General features: G+C 39.3%; 1 protein-coding gene across 4 annotated transcripts in view; it reads right to left on the bottom strand.

The window, feature by feature from the left end:
- The window catches only part of ARHGAP15 (Rho GTPase activating protein 15), a 325,292-nt gene that overhangs the window by 242,310 nt on the left and 63,892 nt on the right, over positions 1-19,090 (bottom strand). The window lies entirely within an intron of this gene.

Genomic DNA, 19,090 nt, shown 5'->3' with positions numbered 1-19,090 from the left:
CCGTGCTGAGGAGGGCTGTGGTGTGAGGAATGGCCATAGAAACTTCTCTTTTTCCTCTGACCACCTGAGCACTTCTTGGAGTGTCCCCCAGTTCCCATGAAGCTGAGGAAGGGCCATGACATTGCACAGGGTGAATATGCAGTGGAAGCTCCCAGGGAGAGAAGCTCCACATCACAATAACCTGGAGATGAAGATGGAGATGAAGATTCAGATGATGGAGATGATGGAGATGATGGAGAAGCCTGACTGAAGCAGATATTACCCTAAAAGAGCTCACATACTCAGGGTAGAAGACTGCAAAAGCTACCTCTCAAGCTGGAAGGATGGAGCTCTTCATCTCATTCCAACAAAAGGTCAGGCTCAGCACCTTTGTTCACAGCAATTTACCTGGATAAGGAGGTGGGATAAGTACACAAAGTGGGACAGACACCAGAACAAGCACTCCGGTCTTCTTGCCCATGACAAGGACCTTTTTTGTCCTCTTAAAGAAAATAAAACAGGAAAAATATCCTGAGGTTCACACTATGAGTACATGGGGGGAAAGCCTTGGGGTCTCAGCGCTCCCCTTGCCCTCCAGCACCATGTGGGTGATTGGAATACAATTACTCACTGGTTCCAGTGCCACCAGCAGTGCCAGCGATGGACATGGCAGCCTCTTAGAGAAGCACAAGGACTTTGCTTTGAGCCTTTGAAGTCTGGAGATGAGCAAAACAGTGTTTGATGTTGAGTAATTATGGTAAGTGGGCAGGTGGGAGCCAGATGCTAAACAACAGCCTCAGATGTGGAGGCACTGGTGCCCCAGTGCTTTGTCTGGACCCCAGTGTGGACATCAAATATATTTAAACATTTAAAAAAAACCTAAAGAACTGATGCTGAAAGCATGCTAGTGAGCAGCAGAGTATGTTATACTGGTTGCCATATTGGCTTGTCTGGAGCATTTGGATAAAATTTGTACATTTGTATATTTTATGCTGGATTATCATTTCTTACTGTTTCCACATGTTCTTTCATAGGGAAAATAATGCATGATCAAATGGTAAGGCCTATTTTTAAACTGCCTTTATGCAATTGAACTGAAAATATTAGTTTATCTTGTGCTATTCTGTCAAGCAGTATTATACTGATTAAGTTTTTAAAATATTATTGCTGCAGATGGAGTATACATAACCTGCATTTATACTCCATTTCATGTGCCTGCATCTTGAATCTTGACAAACTTTGAATTTTTGACCATAGCCTCATGAAGGATCAGAATGTCATAACCCCTTTAGTCAATATTTTGAAAGGCTAATTTGAGTGAGTAATTGCATTCCAGTTCAGAAGAATATTAAAATAACTAGTTTATGTGAATACATCCATCCTAATGGAAATATACATTCCAGAAGAGTTGGAAGAATTAGCTTAATATCGTTGCTGTATAAAATTCAATGACTTGAGCTTTCAGGCAGGGCTGCACAGGCAGACTGAAAACATTTTGGCTCGCTTGGGTTTGCATCCACTGTATCTGCTTCCAATCTCAAATTCCAATAAACGAACAACAAAGAAATCAAAAGGAAACTGTGTGGCTCGCCAGCTTGAACCTTGCTTGCAGAGAAACCAGACAAAACCACACAGTGTGAGGAAACAAACATAAAAACACAGTGTAATATGTTTTCTATTGTTTCTGCCAAAAAAACATCAATTGGTCCAGATCCACACAAAATCTGCCTTCTTCTGCTTGAATGTGCCCCACGCTCACTGAAGGGCTGGTGAGATTTTGTGCACTTTAAAGTCAACAAGGCCAAGTTGTGGTGCAACCTTCATTTTGTTTCATTAAAAGAAAAAAAAATACCACACACAGCCATCTCAGAATGAGAGACAAATTCCTAGACAATTAAAACAAACCCTTGTGCTCGTGTTCTGTCTCCTTATTCCCTATACAATGTCTGCTACTCCCATGCACAGTTGGGAAATTAGTAGTTCCTATCCAAACAAGTTGCTTGAACATTATCAAGAGTACAGCAGAACAAGAATACATGAAATAAAGAAATCCCAAAAGATGGCAGTTTAAGATGGGTTCCAAGCTGGAAGCATCTATGGTACAGAAATAAACCAAGTGCTTTTGTTGGCTTGACCTTGAGTTAAGAGATGATGACTAACCTGAAGATACCATGGGGCAGAAAACTGGAGGGTTTTTTTAAGCTTCTCACTGTTTACTTATTTTTAACCTAAAAGTCTCAGTCTTTCATAAAAGAGAAATTCTTTGCAACCATCACTGCCCTGTTCAAAGTTAAATATTGTTACAGATGGGAACAGAAGGACTTTTTGCTGCAGGACAGTGATCCTACACTGCACATCTGGAGCGCATCGCCCAAACCCCGGCTGGCAGCAGGGACTGCGCGCTTCAGATGCCATTAGTCAGAAAATGTGTTAGCACAAAGAAATTATGGGAAGTGTGCAACATGGTCAGATGTAAGGAAAAGCACCATTTGTAGATTTGTTAGTCAATTAGGCTTTATTTCAAGTGATTCCCCCAAGCTTTCTTGAGGTAGGAGCATTTGTTTTCCTTCATTTCACCTAAGCCTGCTATGATTCAGTGACTGAAGTGTTCTGTATAGTCTCAATATTTTGATTTTCAGAACTGTCACTCAGAGCATCACCTATGCCTTGATCTCTGTTCTGAGCCTTACTAAATAACAACATAACATCCAACACAGCTGTATAGCTAAAAAAAGGGAAAAAAAAATCTGAAAAAAACTATCAAACATTGTACTGTGACTGTTATCAACCTCTCATTTATATTATTAATTAAATGAAGACTATAATGTCACCATTTTGATTAATAGCACTGGTAAAGACAGGTGACTTACAACACCCATGTGAGTTCCACCTTTAGGTGGTGCATGATCCTTTTCATTTCCTAATGTAACACTGACTTCTGGTGTTCCCAATACTTGAAAAAAAATCCCTCACTCTTGCAAGCAAATCTTGGTATACATAAATAAAAGGCATTTGGGAAAAAACCAAATAATTTCTAGTCCTTTGGGTCTACCTACCATCAAAAATATTTGTTCTCCAATCAGAGGGTATATTAAATGGAAAAATGCCACACTGTAACTAGCAGAACAGATCATAGAATGAAATTGATTGCCATCGCTTAATTAAACTGATATAAAATAGGAAATAAGTTCATAGGAATCTAAGTCAATTTGCTAAGTGAAAAGACTGAGAAAAAAAGTTGAATAGTTTACTTGTAATGAATAATCTGAGTAACTGTGCAATTTCAGTAAAAATACTGCAGATATTTCAAAGTTACATATTTACCAGAAAGATCTTCAAAAATCTTTTTAAAAAGTAAAATGTGTGCTGAACTTTTCTGACATTTACAAAAGTAATTAATTAATATGATTAAGCAAATTAGACTGAGCCAAAGTCTGACTGATTGTAAAGCATGCTGCAAGAGCCACCTGTTTGCTAGAAAGATTAGATACTATGGTGCTGGCAGCTAGAAAAAAACAGAATTATGAAAGATAACATCTATATATACTGATCTTTGAGATCTGTCTCGTCTGACATGCTTCACCAGATTATCTCAGCTTTACCTGAGAGAAGAATTGTCCATAAAATATTTTTGTTTGGAAAAAAAGCCTTGGTGATTAAACTGAAATAAAGACACTGCTAACTGGGTCCATAAGGGTGTTTATGGATCAGATTCCTATATGGGTACCTCAGCTCCTCTGTATCCAGCTAGCCAGTTCCCAAGATCCAGGAATATTCTAGAACTACCCATTTTCTCCCTAGATTTGCTCTCCTTCCCCTTGAGAGCAGCAGTAAATTTTCCTGCTGCATAGACACAGTATCTCAATTTAGCAATTAAGAACAAAATTTCTGATTAGCAGTAATTGCCATGAGATGCTGTAAGAGACGTACTTATGGGATGTTCATCCCTGGTCATCACTTACAACTTGAAGCAAAACTTGAAATCAGGGCAGAGAGGTACTACTTTTGTTATTTTATAAGGTTTTATTATTTGTAGTAACATAAAGCTGCAGTCATATATCTGACATTGTATTTGAACAAACCCATCACCTCTATCAGTAGGACCCTGCAGTGAAAGTGTAGCTGGGGAGACATCACACCCAGCTTTAAGGGATTTAGAGGAGATGTTGAGCTTGTCTTCATGGTTAAGTGTCAGAAGACTTCAGAGAACCCAGCTGGTGTTGAGTCAGGAAGAGGATGAGGACTGGAGAAGGAATGTAGACTTTTGTGTTTATAGTGCAGGAAAAAGCTCTGAGGACTGTCCTGTACCAACCCAGCATATCAAAGGCCTTTGCATTCTGGAGATGGAAAAGAGTTATTTTCCAAAAGACAAGGCAAAGGAGCAGATAAAAATGTGGGGAAGAGCAGAATCACAGCAACCCTGAGCCACCAGATTTTGACAGCCTAGTTACCAGGAAAAGGCAGAAGGGCCATCAGTTCCATGCAGTTGTATCAATCCCATTAATTTCCCATGGAAATGATGCCTTAGTGCTCTCGGCACCCTGCAATCTTAGCTGAGGCTCACACACAGCCCTGGGTGTTGGATTAGCATCACTGCAGTAACACACTGGGCAATAACCAATTTTGCAAATCACAGCCCTGCAAAGGGAAAATGCTAACAAATGGACGTGTCTGTGAAAAAGAAAACGTTGGATTTAGAAATTAGCAGAGCTGAGTGCTAGGTATGCTCAATTAGGAGTGTATATGTGGACTTTTCTAGAAATAGCTTTAGTCACTCAGACCTGCTGCTTGTACTATACTTCTGCCATTCAGATTAACTAAACACAATGTTAAAGATGCAAAAAAACCTGTGATTTGAAAGTTCTGACATAAACAGTCCCTGAAAAAGACGCAAACAGAGCACACATTGTCTATGCCATTTGTGAGCCAGTGGATCTAATGGTTCACTTACTTTACAACCTGCTTTGGAATAATTTGGCACATCTCTAATTTTAACAAGCTTCAGTGGGATTAGATAAAATGCAGACTTTGTTTACATCAATTAACACTCAAAGAAGTACAAAAGAACTTGTTAACTGCATTTATGAACAAAAAGTAGCAGAGTGAGAGTTTGTCCAAACGAAGTTACTGTACGATTTGCTCAGATTGGCACAGTTGCCTCTGAAAGACTAAAACCAAAAACCCAAGAACGAAGCTGCACTTTCAAAGAGGCAGATGTGTATTTTTAATTACATGGGCAGATCTAATCAACATTTGTGATAACTGCATTTCCAGGTTTGCACACATCAGACTCACAGAGATGCCTGCTTCCCTCCACAAGCCATGTACACATTCACTGAGTCAAGTGGAAAACCAAAACCATCGCAGGCAACTTGACAAATACATTGGCCATTGCTACATTATTATTCCTGTTTCCAATTATTTTGCCCCATTGCCATATTATTATTCCTATTTCCAATTATTTTGCCTTGACTGATTATAAGCACATTCTTCTGCACATGCTACGGAGCTGGATAGAAAATGTGGATGACTTCAAACCCAGCACTAACCAACCACAGCAATGATAAATGGACACATCTTATATGCCTCATAAAAGGTTTTCAAATACTAATTATATTAATAAAGAAGCAGAGAGGAAAGGAAAATGTAGGTAAAAGTAAGAGTTTACAAAATGAGGGAATAGGAAAAGTGCACTATGGAATATATTATACTATGCCTGTAATACTACATATTAACTGAATTCTGATAAGTTCATTTCTTTGGGTCATGTACATTTTGTTCAAAATTTCAGATAACACAAGAGACACCTCCAGAAGTTGTTTTTTGGATTCTCTCAGTATCAGCTACTTCTAAGGAAGCTTCCTGTTCCCTCCTCAGGTGCCACACACTGCCTGCCATCTTTTCCATTGTTTCCCCATAAACAGCTTAGGGATGTAGTCACTAAATCATGATGTTCTTAGTTACATTTTCTGTGTAGTCAAGAGGCTTGGATGCTATATAAATGTATTTTTGTTACTCCAGCAGCCTACTATCATAATTAGAAGTGATCAACTGGTTGGTCGGTGCTGAGTCCCCTGCCCTGCAATACACAACTTCTCCCTCCTGATATGATAAAATTAACTCTTACAACATAATAAAAAGTCCTCTACTGAACTAACAGTGGCAAAAGGTGGCTGGAAGAGCCTGGGGTGCTGGAGCATCACAGATCAGAGCTCTGCTGAACTGCAACAGCAAATAGAATCAATTCCTTTAAGAGTCTCTGCATTCCTAAACTTGCCGTGGCACACAGCAGAGCGTGACTTAACAAAGCTCAGACGAGCAAGGAAAAGCAAGGAAAGGGTCTTTAATTAATGGAGCCACAAACATCACTCTGTAAAGTAGGGATATTGAGAAAAATATATATTATTTTTCATGGAAATAGAGCAGAGAGAATTCAAGAGCAAGAGGAATTGTATACCATCAAATATAATTCTTACACAGTTGAATTTTTTTCTTTTTTTCTTCTTTTCTTTTTCTTTGAAGAGAAAAAGGAGTGGAAACTTAGGAAAGTAACAGGTAGGGAAAAACAAATAATGATAGGTAAGTAAAAAAAAAAATCCTCAAACTTTTAAGCATAATTATGGCATTTCCAGTATCATGGTTTAAATAAAGTTTTTTGAACACCACATAGATCAACAAAGGCATTAGGTCCTGGAATCTCTTTTCTTCTACCACCCTACAAGTGGGAGTTGCTGAAACCATGACAGCCAAGCAAACAGTAGTGCACAAACTAAGTATTCAATAAATTTTGTTTACATAGGCTACTTGAAGCAGCCCCATAAGTAATAACATAGATATCTAATGCACAGATATCCAGCTATGGCAGAAAAACCCAATTCCACAATCCCCTCTAAATAAAACCAGCTCTAAATGCAGAATACCACAGCACATGCAGATTAATCCCTGATAGGTATTCAACCCCTGGACAATCTAATAGCAGCTTAGCATTGATTGCATGCTACACAACAATTTAGGTTTTGTTTTCCATTAGTAAACACCTCAAATTACATGAAAGGGAGAAAAAGTTCCCTAGATACAAGCATTAAATATTTATCAGCCTTATGTCTGCTCTGTCACCACTCCTCTAAGAAAGTCCATTAATTAAATACTTTAGAAACGATTAAAACACTTCCTTAGAACTTATTGGCACCTGTTAATTCACTGACCCTACCAGGCTATGGCAGTAAATGTCTCGTTTGATTGCTTCTCTTACCAATAAATCAGCAGCTTAAAGACAAAGGAGACATGATGCAACTCCATGTACACAACATTGCCTTGAAACACAAAAGCCAGTATCTAGAGGCAGAGAAACAGAACATTTATGTAGACAGGGCAGCACAAATAATCTATTTAACCTAATCTTTTAATTACAGGAAACATCTCGTAGCAAGACATACAAGAGCAATGAAATGACCCAGAGCTAGAAATCAAGATGATATATTTGTGCATGTGAAAGTAACACCAGCAGAATTCATAAAAGAAAACCTCCTTGGGCATTATTATCTTTCCATCAGGATACACTGTCATCACATTGAGAACAGGAGAAAAAAATGGTTTAAAATATGTTATTAAAACAAAAAAAACCAAAAAAAAATAAAAAAGAAAAGAAAAAAAGAGAGAGTAAAATAAAGGGAAAGGGAAAAGAAAACAAGAGCAGAGAAAGGTAAAATTAGAAGGGGAGGAATGCAGGTGCAAAGAAATCTCTGTTTGAATTTTAAAAAAAAAAAGGTCCATTTTAGGATTGGGGAAAGAAATAAGGGACAGACCCTAATATCTTGGCACAGCACAGCACCTACTCCACTGCAGAAACCGCAGTGATTTTGGTGTCATTATCTCCTCAGTCACAAACTACTCAGCAGAGAGAGAGGGGGGTTCAAATCTGGCCCTGCTTGGGCACTATGCAAATCTTCTCCCACTCCTCTGCAAGCTTTTCAGGATAGCTGGCAGAGAGTCCCCTGAAGAGTCCTGGCAATGCCACAGTCTGCGGTGGGAAACGAGCATCTTGCAAAGAACCCCTGAGATCCTCCTACCCCCTCAAATCTGCGCGAGAGGAGAAGTGTTGCCTGCAAGGGGGAGCGAGACGGAGCGTGTGTGCAGGAGAGGGAGAGAAAATAGTGCTGGTGATTAGAAAGGAGTCCTGCAACGCCGGGAGATGGGGGGAATAATTGACGCTGGGCGAAAAATAATGGCGAGAAATTGCGCACCCCCTCGCTGGATGTGATGTTTTCTCCTTTCCCCATTTGTGGGGTTTTGACCCTTTGTTCAGATCCTTTACCTTGCTGCATGGAAGTTATTACGGAGTGTTTGAAAAAAAATTGGCTCCTCTCCCTTTGATCTCTACTACTGGATTACATTCTTCCTACTCGCTGCACACAGTGCTTCACTCCCACATTCATTTTCCCCCATTTCTTTGTTTACATTCAATTTTACCATATTTCTTCACACTTTTCTACATGGGTAAAGTCTATGTTATGTTCCAACACACATTACTCTCTCTCTTTCCTTACTTTGCACTTTTTAACTGATCGTGTAGAATATTTGTTTCCAGAACGACAACAAAAAAAAATCCAAAATAAAACAAAACAAAACAAAAAAAAAAAAAAAGGAAGAAAAAGAAGAAAAATGTATGCAAGGGTAAAAACATGTTCCTTTTCACTCCAACTGCAGCCCTAGCTGAATTGTGCTGCCATTGTTTTCCAACACAACTTGCATTTCCAAACTTGGGAATTCCCATCAGTCTGTCTGACAGAATTTTCCTGTTTTTTCTCAGAAGGTGTGCATTTTTCAAATGCCAGTAACATACCACTACAGAATTTCCCAGGAGTAACAGCTTGGTTTGAGGGACTCTTATTCAAAAGCCTTACTTCCAAAAAAGTCATTTGAAACAGAAGAATCAAAACTGATTATTTACATTCTATAAATCAAAACAAAACTACAACCAATGCATTTCAAAATATTGCTATAATTATTTTCCACACACTGATAAATTGCTGGACATACTTTCCTGAGTGCTGGTTGGCAGTTCCTTGAGCACTAAACACAATGTTTATTTAATTTTAGATTGTGAATATAATTATTAAAAGTGTGATTCCAAATCATGAAAAAAAAATTATATACAGGGGGAAAAAAAATTCAAAGAACAAACCAAACCCAAGGGAGGAATATTTCAGGTGTATTACAGAGTTTTTAAACCTCTGTCTGTGGACAGCTGTGCACTTCATGGCAAGGTCTATTGCCAGGGTGGAACTGGTTGATTTTATCCCAGGGGATGGAGGAGCTCAGACCCATTGGGGGCAGAGCACCCCAAACCAGGTGACAGAGCTGGAAGTCACAGCAATAGCCATTGTGACATTTTGGGGTAAGAAGCTGCAAAGCTCAGGAAATCTCTCTCAGCAAACCTGATACCATTCTCTGCAATATACTGAAGTGACAAAGATGTAAAAATGTATTTACCCCTCTTTTCTCAGCATGGTTAGATGAGAATGTGTGTCATAACCAAAAATATAGAGATTTTCTGAATAAAGTCTATTTTTTCTTTATAATCTATGCACCATGACTCTTCTTTCTCCAGCAGCAAAAGTCAGGGGATATTAAAAGCTGCAGAGTCATAACACAGTATTCCAAGTATGGACAAAGACAGTTCTTATCTCAGACTCCCACATTCACACCCAAAATTTCTTTTGAGATCTCTCAAAGGGGACTGTGCCAGCCAAGGACCACCTCAGTCAGACTCAGCCCTATCAGTTCATAAACCCAGGAAGGAAACATAATCATGGCACTATTTATACCTGCACAGATGTGACTGCTCTGCCTCTGGTGTAAATCAGGAGAGTTTGGGTGAAATTGGTGTATTGACATCAATGATGGTGGGGTTTGTAACCCTCTGTCAAAATCCACCATGTACAATTTATAACAGGAAACCCATATGGGAGATATGGATGGACTGAGAATGGACTTTCCTACCATAACTAAAAAGAGAAGTAAAAAAAAACCCCAGCCAATACACTGTATATTGATTTAAGTACTGCAGGATGGGGTATTGAAATAAATAGATATTTGTCCTTTCAATCTCTTTCTTGCTCCATGACCCCTGCTTTGTTTCCTCCTTTTGACTTTACCAAGCATTAACAATTATTCGGAATTAATCCAAGGCATCTCTGGCAGCATGTGATTAAAAATTATTCCGTTTTAATTGTTTTTCAGCTGCAGTAGTGGTCCAAACACAAGTCTGCTTAATCTGCCTGAGAGCTGGGCTGGGGTGGTAACAGGTTATTTCAACAGTTCAGGGTAAAAATGGGATCATTCACTTCACTCTGCAGTATCAGTGCAATTCATCTCAGACCATAACAGATGACATGTTCAATAGAATATGTAAAGTATGCCTCCACCTAGTGATGACTATGTACAAATAATAGAAAATAATAATAATTATTCTATTACTTAAGAGAACCACAGTAATTGGCTCCCATTTTCCCAAATTAAAATGTGCTCTCCTGCAAATATTCACATATACAAGTGCACACTTGGCCTCCTGAAAAATTAGTTTAAAGCTCAATCTGTGACAGTTTACCTGCAAACTCTGACTTGAGGGAGGCTAAACACATTCTAGGTGTTAAGTATATTAAAATTTCAATTAATAATGGATTTGTAACAATCATGTGTTATCAGGCCAAAAAAAGAAGGGGTGGGGGGGTGTGACTGAACTGCTGTGGATTTTAAGTGTTAAAGTTGTCTGGTAATTTAAGTTTGATAGACTATTTCTAAATGAAATGGTAAACAAACCACATCCCCTCTTTGCAGCTTTGTTTGCCAAAGAAAATGTTTGCTAAACTTCTTGGATCACTGTGTTTTACAGATGTGATTGCAGATGTAGTGGCTGAAATTCCTAAGAATTTATTTACCCCAAATCAGGGAAGAAGTTATAAAGAAAAAATAGAAAAAATAAAAATAAAAAAGCCACACAAATAATAAAAATTCCTGATATTAAAAAAAAAAAAACCCAACACTAGAGTTCATGAAATCCAGCCCCTGATGTCAAGCTCAGATTTTTAACAACTCCCATAATCCATATAAAAATAGTCTCTAACTGGGATCAATTGCAGACGCATCCTCAAAATCAATAAACTTGAGGAGGAGGTTTGAAAATTCAGGGTCCCTTGAGGAAAACGTTCTTGTGGCTTTTCCTTTCATCTGGGAACTACCTTAAATGTCTTCTCAGGCCGACTAGCCTCGCATTACCATTTCAAAAAAGTCTCCCCATCCCATTAGTGGTCCATGAATCACAGTTTAGGAATTCCTGTTCTGCTGAAAACCAGAGGTGTAGAGTCTAAAATACAGGGCAGGTCACTGCCTGCAGTTCTCCCTTCGCATTTAAATTGCCTCCCATTGTCCATAAAACACCTTGAAGCATCCAAAAAACCTCCTCTCCCCAAAGAAATCACTCCTACACAAAAAATGTAGAATCCCAAACCTCTCCTCTGGCATCCCCCTGCGCACAAATTCAGAGAGAGGACAGCCAAGGCTCCCCATGCCCAGCCAATTCCAAATATCTGCCTCAGTCATTAAAGAGAAACACAAAAAAATGGAGTCAAGTGGCTTCGCCAAGATTTTAAAAAATGTAGTGGCTGAATGCAGAAATACCAGCACCAAACATGTAAACAAGTCAGATTTGATTGTCTCTGAGTGAGTTCATTTAGGATTCATTTTTCTCTTTGTTTTTTTGGGTTTTTTTTTCCCCAAGAGTTTGATAAATTAAGGACATGTTTGGGCACCTATCAAGATAATTTTTTTTCTTCATATTAACTTACATTAAGAAGGTACAAAAACATGAAAAAAAATCATAATGCTTTTAAATTAATTTCACTGTTTTCACTTAAGAGAAGCATTAAACCATAAAATACTAAAGAATCAGGAAATCCAGGCTCCTTTTGCATTTCTTCCATTTTTCTTTCAGCCATTGATTGTCAGAACTAAGAAAATACCATTTTCCCCAGGTCAGGAATGCAGAATACACAACACCAAGGGCCACACTCACTTCAGAGGTGCTTTCTCAAGCTCACCCTACTGACTATCTGTAGCCACAACTCTCATTACATGCTTCATCTTGAACCAGCTCTCCCTTGCCAAGATATTTACCTTTTCCCTATCAGCTGATCCGAAGGTAATCACAATTTTAGAACGTAAATGTACGACCTAAGGAATCATTTAGAGAACACAAGTTTATGAAAGAAAATATACGTGTGTATATATATAAAATATATGTATTTGATTCAGAAACCAGTTAAATAAATGGTAATTATAGAATGGTGTGGGCTGGAAGGGACTTTTAAAGGTCATCTAGTCCAACCCCCCTGCCCTGGGCAGGGACACCTTCCACTAGAGCAGTTAATAATCTGAATTACTCAGCCAGGCACCGGGTTTGGCTGAAAGACGTTAAACAATGCTCAGAGTCACCTCGGTGGGTGCAGAGGGACCTTCACCCTGTGCCCTGCAGGGTGAATCCATGGGGAAAGGGCAGCCCTGGCTGCCTCCGCTGCCCGCATCCCTGTATCGCTGTATCCCTGCATCCACGCATCCCTGTCCGCATCCCCACATGCCTGTATCCCTCTATCCCTGCCCACATCCCTGCATTCCCACATCCCTGCATCCCTGCATTCCCACATCCCCGCATCCCTCTACCCCTGCCCGCATCCCTTCATTCCCGCATCCCTACATCCCTGTATCCCTGCCCGCATCCCCGCATCCCTGCCCGCCCGTGCGCTGCCCACGAGATGGCAGCAATATGTTTATGAATAATGCAGCAGAGGCTGCAGCCCATTTCAAATGCCGGAGAGCTGCAAAGCGCCGCTCGCTCCTTCAGCTGCAAAACAAAATAATATCGCGACCCCCCCCTCCCCTCCCGCCCCGACTGCACAACCCTCCGTGCATCCGGCCAAAAAAACAATGGGAAAATAAGCTGCTCCGCTGTCACGCTGCCCGGGTTGCTTTTTCCTGTGGGGTCGGCATTTTCCAAGGCACAAGGTGCTCCCTCTGCTCTCCCAGATTTGTCCAGGTCCTTGTGCTCAGCCGTGCTTCTGTCCCTGACAAAACCATGTCACACGCACATTAGGCATTAACTGCTGCTATGTTTTATTTCTGCAGCACGGAAAATGCCTGTGGCTCGAAATAAATATTTTCTTTTCTGACGGACAAATAACATCTGCACTTGTGAAAGCTGCAGCGTGGCTGTCAGGGGCTAAGTGATACAGATAATTTCTTGAGAAGCACATGTGTGTGAGGACACACAGACACTCATACCCATCACAGGCACAGCACTCAGATATCCCAAAAGATGAGCTCCTAAGAAGTGAGGAATTATCATAATAATAATTTTTATCAGACAGACCTCTATGTACATGTAATGTCAGATTGGGGAAACATGAGTTGGGAGATTTTTAAAATCAGCCTGGTCTTCATGGAAAATTCAGGCTTGCTTTTCAGTTGGATTTTGGAGCTCTCCAGGATTTAGGGACACCTCAGGCTGTGGTCTACATGGGTACCACCCAGAGATGGTGACAGCAGCACCACAGCACTCTGTCCAGGGCAGCTTCTGCTCCAGCCAGGCTCTAGAGTCTTTCTGAGATCTCCATGAGTTGTTGAAGTTACACATTTCAATTGATTTTTTTTTCCTGATCTTTTTTAGGACAATACTTGGGGAAAAAAAAAAAAAAGAAAAAAAAAAAAAGAAAAAAAAAAAAAAAAGAAAAAAAGAAAAAGGACCTGTCTAGGTAAGATCATATTATATGTAGCTAAAAATCAACCAAAGACTTTTTTGAGAATTTTGAATCTTCCTTCAAGAAGCCAAGTATAATAATCTTTCCTCAAGAAGCCAACATACTGCTTATCAGGAGTGGACTTCACTATTTCTAAAATGCAACAACATTTGCCCATTATTAAAAAAGCGGTAATTAGGATTTTAATTCATTCTTTTAACAAGAATAATAAAATATTTATGTGCTGATTCTGTAGCCACAAAATACACGAGGCCTTTCTGACACAACTGAGGGTTTTGTGTTCCCCCAAAGTGGACACAGAAACCACAGCAAGTGAGAGAAACGGATTAACTATAACTTTGCAGCAGCTTTACCTTAACTGCTTGCTTTGTCCATTTTATGAATAAAGTTGCTGTTCCTTGAAATCCTTGAAATTCCATTACAGAGGTTAAATAGATAGAGAAGTTCCTTTAAATTCTATTACAGAGGTTGAAGACTCAGTTTTCCAAACTTTTTAAATCCACACTGCTGTCAGCCTGGTCCATTCCTGCTGATTCTTTGTCTATTTTCAGCTTGATTATAGCTTGAATATCCAAATATTGAAATATTTTGCTATATATTATAGAAAAGTTTTTTCATTTTCATTTTCTTTAAGGTATTGTATAGATATGACTTAACAAATCTTTTCCTTTCTCAGCTGTTGGTTCTGCCTGTTGTGCTCTTTACTCACCAGGGACACCTCAACACCTCCTTGCAGCTCAAGAGCAGCTACTGTCAACACAGGTGAAGGGATTACCATTCAATCTGCCTTTTTCATATGCACAAAAAATAAATTAAATAATAAAAATTTAAATTACCAAAGATCTCTAAAGGTCTCTCCTCCTCAACACCTTAAAATGCCAATTTTAAGTCTTTAGAAGCCAAAGTGACTTCTCAATTGTATAGCATTTAAAATGCTTATTGTGTACAATTTCCTACTTCCTGCAAAACTTTCCTCACAATCAAGGCCAGTTTTCTTCTTATACTATGTACTCTCACTCTTACTTTTCTATTTTGATCATCAAAAAATACATTAAATCCTATGTCGAAATGAAAGAAATTAAGAATAAAGACTACTGAATACATGAAGAAAACCACATTCACAGATTTTGTTGGTGATGAAGACCATTTCCGGAGCCTTATTTTCTAAAATTAATTATATGTTTGTTAGTTAAAGAACCTCTTGCTGACACCACCAAATAACAATGTGATGTGGAGAAGTCTTAATTAGGCAGTAACATATTCAGGTCTCTGGGACAGAAATTAAACCCCAACAAAGCAGTGATGTCCAGAACTGGGCAGAATGGTGTTTTAAGATCACAGGAGTTCATCTAATGCAGAGCTGGTTCAAAGCCAGCAAAGGTTCCTCCACACCTCATTGGAGCTGAAAGCAAGAGTCCTCTCAGGTCAGGAAATGGGACTAACCCTGGGATAGGTTTTGGGTGGGAATAAGGACTCCAGCTGCTGCTAAGGACCACCAAAAGACTGCAAGGTGGCTTTTTTTTAGATTTCCCTCCTCTGTGCAGCATTTCTATTTAAAAACACACAAAGAAACCCAAATACTGATCCCAACCCAAGCCCCTCCACATTGCACTCTCAATGTTTCCTCTAGAGAGATCGTGGAAACAAAAATGATCCCTCCCATGGCAAACAGCAGTGACTTAAACCATTCCTGGGAGGCATCCAGATCCTATCCTGATCCTACAGTATGTAGAACAAAATAGCTTATCATTCAGATTATGTGCCTGGACAAAGCTGGAGAACTTCAAGGACAAGGGAGTTGCCCAGGATCAGCGCCATAAATGTTGTTATATATGAAACAGCTGCAAGATAAATTCTTTCATATTACACATAGGTGCAGTTGTGCTTTCAGCTGTTTTGCTGTTGAAATACTGTAGGTCTTGCACAGCTTTCTCTGTTTGTAAAATACACTTACACTGCTTAGTCGTGTGTGATTGAGTGACCCCTTACAGCTGCAGTGCATTGAAACAAAAAAGGGTATCACACCAGATCTGTGGCAAGAGCCCAGCCAGAGAGCTCCAGAAATTCTTCATATGAAACCTTTCTAAAAGTGAACTTGGTGAGCAGGGTGAAATTATTACTAAAGAAACCAAAAAATGTCTGTTAGTTAAATGAATGGTGCTATTAAGAGAACAAAGCTGCTTCACTGGTTCATAAATATGCTGCTCGCGACCTTCTTGTGTACTTTTCACCTCTCTCCTATTTTTCCTTCTCTTTTTTGAATCATCTGAGAGAAATCTTCCAAAACCTCTTCAAGGAAATAGCGCCCAACCACAGGACTTTGTGCTAATGAACCCCCAGAATTACAAATCCAGAGCACATCTTCCATGGGGTCTGGGCTGAATTTGAAATTAAAAGGCTGTTTGACTTAGAGGTTGAGTAAAACAGAGGAAAGAATAAATTCCAGTTGAAAAGTTTACTAGAGGTAGAAAACATGGAATATTGGAAAAAGAAAAAAAAATCTACAAATTAGCCTGGTGTTTGAACAGCCATATCAGCACTGACTGAAAAGCAGCCCATTAAGTTATTATCCTTTTGATAACCTACATCAAAACACACCTACCCAATATCAAACTAAGCCAAAATAAGGCAAGAGGAGAGCGACAGAGTGACATAGGCGCTGTTGCTGTTCCAGTTGCTGACTGACAACACTGCCATCCCTTAACATGGTTTTATTTAGTTATTACAACCATCTCTCTGTAAATGACACTTAGGATTATTTAAGATTATGTTGTAATCCTTTTAATCCTCAGTGCTTTAAATTTCAGGCTAAACACCAAAGAGCAAACTAGCACTTAGCAGAAATATTTAAGGCATGTGATTTGAACATAAATCTTCTTTTATTCACCCCTCCTCCGATGAAGACCTAGTGCATCACATCACTCAGGCAGCAAGAACAAACAGCAGAGCATCTCACTGCAGGCTGCCACCTTTCCCCACATCATGTGAAGCTCTTCCTAACCAGCCCTTTTCCTTGGTGCCAGCTACATCATCGATTAAAGAAACGAGAGGAAATCAGGAGGTTCTCTTTTATAAGATGTGCATATTTTCAGTTACTATTAAGGAAGAGTTGAGGGAAAAAAAAACCCTCACATAATGTGTTCATCAAGAACAGAAATAGATTGCATGCACAAATTGGATAGTGTGAGACAGATCAGACTTATCCTGTTAAAAAGGGAGTAGCTCAATTAAAATGAGAGGAGTAACACTGCTGAAAACATCATGATCAAGACCAGAAACCCAAATCTTCCTGCCTGAATATCATTTACTTGCAGTTTCCTCTTTTTTTCTCCCTGCATCGATCATGTTTCCAATTAGTTTTTCTTTATGATACTCCTATGCTCCATCTCCTTGCTGCTATCCATTAACTGTCATCTGCTTAGATTTTAAATCCAAGATTTTCTTATTTTTCTTCAACCCAAAATTTCAATAGTCATTTTCCATTTATGATCTATAATTCATGAACTCAAATTGAGCACCCTGGCTAAATCAAACTCAAAGTTCTGCACCTACTCCTAATACAACACATTAGCAGAAAGCAACCATTGCTCTGAATCAGAAAAGAAGGTTTTCTTAGAAAGCAATGAAACAAAGCACAAACTATGTTTTGATGCCATGTTTTGCAGATATAATTATACTTATTTCTGATCATTTCAGAGTTAAGCAGCTAATGCATTTAATCAAATAGCAATGCAATGCATCTATATTTAGGTTGCAAAAAAAAAAAAAGTATTAAAGAAAGTCACCCATGTTCTTTTCATTTGAACAAACCCATGAATAAGTAGCCACACATTATCAATTTTATTCCCACCCACGAGGGATAAGTAGATCAGAAGAAGTGTTTCCTGAAATATTCAGTTTCCAGGTACAAACTGACCTCTCCGCTTTCGAACTCGTCTTGGATTCCCTCCAGACTATCTCACAAATCTTCGCTCCCTCTCTAGTCCCCTTCCCACTCTATCTGCTCATGTAGCACCAGTCTCGTTCAGTCCCTTCCTTTCCCAAAATGTCACCACTACTGGTGCCAAAGCCTTCTCCTCTTTCGCTCTTACCATCTGGCACAATCTTCTTGTAGCTCTCTGTCTAAACAATGCTCCATCCCTTTTCAAAATGTGTCTTAACATATGTCCTTCCTCCCATGCTTTTACTTCTTAATGTCTCTCCCACTCACTTATTGGCTTGATGAAGACACATTTTAATGGGTTCAAAGAGGAGTGCATGAGTTTCCTTTCTCACATTATTCTGATTCAGTGGAGTTACACCTCACATGAACAGAAGTGAGAAGAAAATGCATTGCAGAGCTTTCGTGCCACCAGTTTGGTAAATCAATAACAGAGCTTTGTTTGTCTTTACGTTGGAAATGTATTAGCTGCAATGAATCACTGCTCCCAAACACATTTCCAAACAGGAATTTTGCTTACTGCAAAATGAGAAATAAACCCTAGAAGCTCAGAAGACCTGTCAGTGTGCTCAGGGGGTTGCAGGAATGAAGGCTAAGGTTATACTTAATCACATTCCAAGTGAAAAAGCTGAAGATTGACAGCAAAACCAAAATATTTATTCTAAAAATACCTAGGAAATGACAAAGCCCCAAGTGTTGTCTCAAGACAACCTGAAGGATGTGGGGGGTATAGGAGCATAAGTCTCGCTGTCTTGGAAGAGAGGAATATTTCTAAATATTGCATGTGCTTTAGAAAGATGTCTAGAAAAATAAACCTTGAAAAAGCCTCTGTAACACCCAGTTGACCCAAAGAGGTTTCTTTTCAAGAAGCCACGTACAGGCCCTTAGGGGTTTTTTTTATGTGTAGTGGTTTTTTTTTCTTCAACCCCAGACCCAGACACAGTTGGTTCCTCCAGCATGTTTCATTGGTGATGATGCCAAAGGACTCTCTGGTAACTAACAGGATCTTGACCCTGACATGTTCCCTTCTGCATCTCTCCCCCCTTTATTGCTTGTATTGTTAAGCATTTTAAATGTCAGAACTCTGGGAAACAACTGGGCTCATAGAGAATAATATTTTGATGTGGCTTGATGCAACATTTAGTGAAACAGAAAAAAATAACAAATCCTTTCTACTGATATTCATGGGAGCTGGATTATGTCCAAAACCTGAAGATGTTGCAATAAACTATTTTAGCCCCTAGATCCTGGAATGTTAACCTTGCAGTAATGCCTTTCCCCTCCTTTCATCTTCTTGGGCCTTGATCCTCCCTTTCTATTCAATGGGATTTGGATGAAGGAATTAAATAATATTATTTTC

The sequence above is a fragment of the Lichenostomus cassidix genome, chromosome 7, assembly GCF_008360975.1.
Source record: "Lichenostomus cassidix isolate B80296 chromosome 7, HeHo_3.0, whole genome shotgun sequence".
NCBI lineage: Eukaryota > Metazoa > Chordata > Aves > Passeriformes > Meliphagidae > Lichenostomus > Lichenostomus cassidix.
Note: the sequence above shows the minus strand (reverse complement) of the source record. Positions and strands in the feature narration are given on the sequence as shown.